Genomic DNA, 2,973 nt, shown 5'->3' with positions numbered 1-2,973 from the left:
ATATATATATATATATAATCTCAATTATGTAATAAACTAATGAGATAGGGGGTTATTATCCCCTTTTAATAGACAGAGAAAAGTAAGAATTTATTTGGCATATTTTAAAATAATAAGTAGAAAGAAGAGACAAAGACTCAAATGTACTTTCACATTCAAAGAATAAATGAATGGATGGCTGTATTCGTTACTTAAAATCAATGTATATTTCAAGGACCAAACATTGGGAATTTAACATGAAAAAGGCTCATCACTACATTAAAGTACTTGCTGTACAAGTTGTAAAAGGCAAAAATGAAACAATTAGGATATCATAGGAACTGTTATACCAAAGATATGTGTACAAAATGTCAGGATTGCCAAGAAGACAATTCCCAAAATCTGTAAGAAGACACAGAAAGGGCATCAGCTAACTCGTGACCAGGATCTACCCATTCATCCTCTATTTCTATGATTATTAAGCAACCAAAGTATCAAATTTGGCTTTGCACCTGGATTTCTTACAGGGAGAAGATGCATGAGGCAGAAAATTCAAAATCATCATAGCATCTGTTGTAATTATTTAAAATTTATTTGCATTAGTGGACAGAGATCATCTCTGTTTTGTTTAGCACTGACTTCTCAACAGCCAAACAGAGTGCTAGGCACATAGCATGACTTGCTAAATATCTGCACAGTGACTCCACATGTCCTAAGCACCCTGCCGGCCTTCCTAAGGAACATCTCCTCGTCATAATCTCTTAGCACAACACTATCCTATACCTCTAAACATTTTCAATACTGTTCAATAGCAATAAATATAATGATTATATGGCACAATTCTGCAAAAGTTAAATGTTAAGACATAGAGCTATCTACTCCTCAGTTTACTTTATTGATAGCACTTCAGCAAAAGGCAGGGCTAGGTAAAGGAAAGGAGCTGAGAAGAGGACATGTTTTGGTATATTACACAATATCTCAAGAGGACAGTGACCATGCCATTGTCATTTCTGCATCCTAGTTCTCTGCTCAGTTTTTGGCACATAGTAGACAGACAATTCAATATTTGTTGAAGAATGGAGAATATATATGAAATTAAATATTTTATAGAGAATTAATTACAAATTTAAAAACTATTGAGTAAGAATCTAAAAAACAATAAGACTTATATATAATCACTATAAGTGCTCACACAAAAGCTACAGCCGTATTCAGAAACTATACATTTATCTGAACCTAGCCTCACTGAGGCTTATGCCAAGTACACATGGCAAAGAAGGAGAAAAAGAGCAATCATTTCAAAAGTTAAAGAACTGAACTTCGTGAGTAAGGTTTTGGCTAGAAACTTGCTATCTCTATAAACATTGCATGATTTCCAAGGAAGATGACAACATTTCTATCAAAAATTCTATAAGATAAATATTTGGCTTAATTCAAGAATAGTTCGGATCATTCTTTTACTTAAACCATCTCCCCATATAAACAAAGCATGGAAACAGCCTGGATGCTCTTCAGAAGACTCTAAAAGACTCAATGACCCATATAATAACATTATTTAACAAAATTTCTCCCAGATTAGAGCAGCATATTTTTCACTTTTTTGTATTACTGCAATTTATGTGTAATATGAATACTGCCCTTCTTTAAGAAAAAAATTCTCATAGCCCTTTAGTAATCAAAAGTTATTGCTAAATAGCATACCAGCATAATGTTTTGTAGAAGCAAAGGTTTAAACAACAAAAAGCCAAAAGCTATAACATACCATTTCGAAATTTTTATACTAGATGGTGCTTTTAACATATAAATACATAGCATGTACTTTTCTGGAAAGGGTACAAGTATATTAATTACAAGAAGTCTTGTATCTTCTTCTTTTCTGAACTAAGGGTATTTATAATGCCTATCAAATGAAGTATGCCAGTCACAGCCCAGTACACACTGTATAAAGAATACTATCATACATGACTGAAAGCATTTTCATGTCTTTCCTTGTCTATAGAAATCCCACTTTTACAATAAAACAAGAGGATAAACAAAAATGTGTATCATGTTGAAAGAGTTGTTTGTATGCTTTATCATTACCTTTCAATGCAAACAATTGTTCAGCAGAAAATTGAGTAGGGTTTCAGTTCCATTTAAAAACACAGAAAACATGGTTTATGGTATTGTTGGTATGATGTAAAATCACAATTCTTCCAGGTATATTATTCTTGAATTTCTGGCCTACAGAAAACCTGAGCAGTACAGTAATTTCTAGGCCTGGTTAGGGGGCTTTCCTGATTCAGAAAAGCCTGTGAAAAAACTTTTCTTGTAATTAATAGATTTGGGAGCTTTAAATAAAGAAAAATGTATTTTATCACTCACCAATCAGATAATGGTCATGAACTGCTTTATATTCCTTTAGAAAATGTGTTATGGAAAGTCCTACATTTCTATAAAGTACTTAACAAAAATAACTTTACGGGCTAATACAGCTTTTATCATTTCAGTTCTTGGACGTAATGTATTAATTATTTCAACACAAAGGACAAATTATAAGAATTACCAATTTAGAAAAGATAAACAAATAAAAGTTACTCTCTTTACTTTCGATTCAATGCTCCATGTTTTTATACCCATGTTCCTTACTTATAACAGGCACTAATTTAAGTATAAAATATCTATCTAAGTTACTGAATTTAGGACTAGCATATCTGAAATGGATATGGAAACATTCATATATATGAAGAAATAAAGCTTAATATAATCTAGAGATACAACAAATTTTTAATTACTCAGAATTGAAAATAAACTTGAATTTTTTTGCTATGCTTGTTCAACTTAGAGAAAAGAAGCAACTGCCAAAATGAGCCAACTGTATATTGGAAAATACTAACATCCACATCTTCAGGATATATCCTGTAGTCATTATACAAAATAAATAACACTAGCGTTCTACGCTCTTACAATATACTTACAAAGGTACTCAAACATTTAACTATTAGCCAAATTTTA

This window comes from Pteropus alecto, unplaced genomic scaffold (assembly GCF_000325575.1).
Source record: "Pteropus alecto unplaced genomic scaffold, ASM32557v1 scaffold76, whole genome shotgun sequence".
In the NCBI taxonomy this organism is placed as follows: domain Eukaryota; kingdom Metazoa; phylum Chordata; class Mammalia; order Chiroptera; family Pteropodidae; genus Pteropus; species Pteropus alecto.
The sequence above is the reverse complement of the archived record's forward strand: the minus strand, read 5'-3'. Positions refer to the sequence as shown.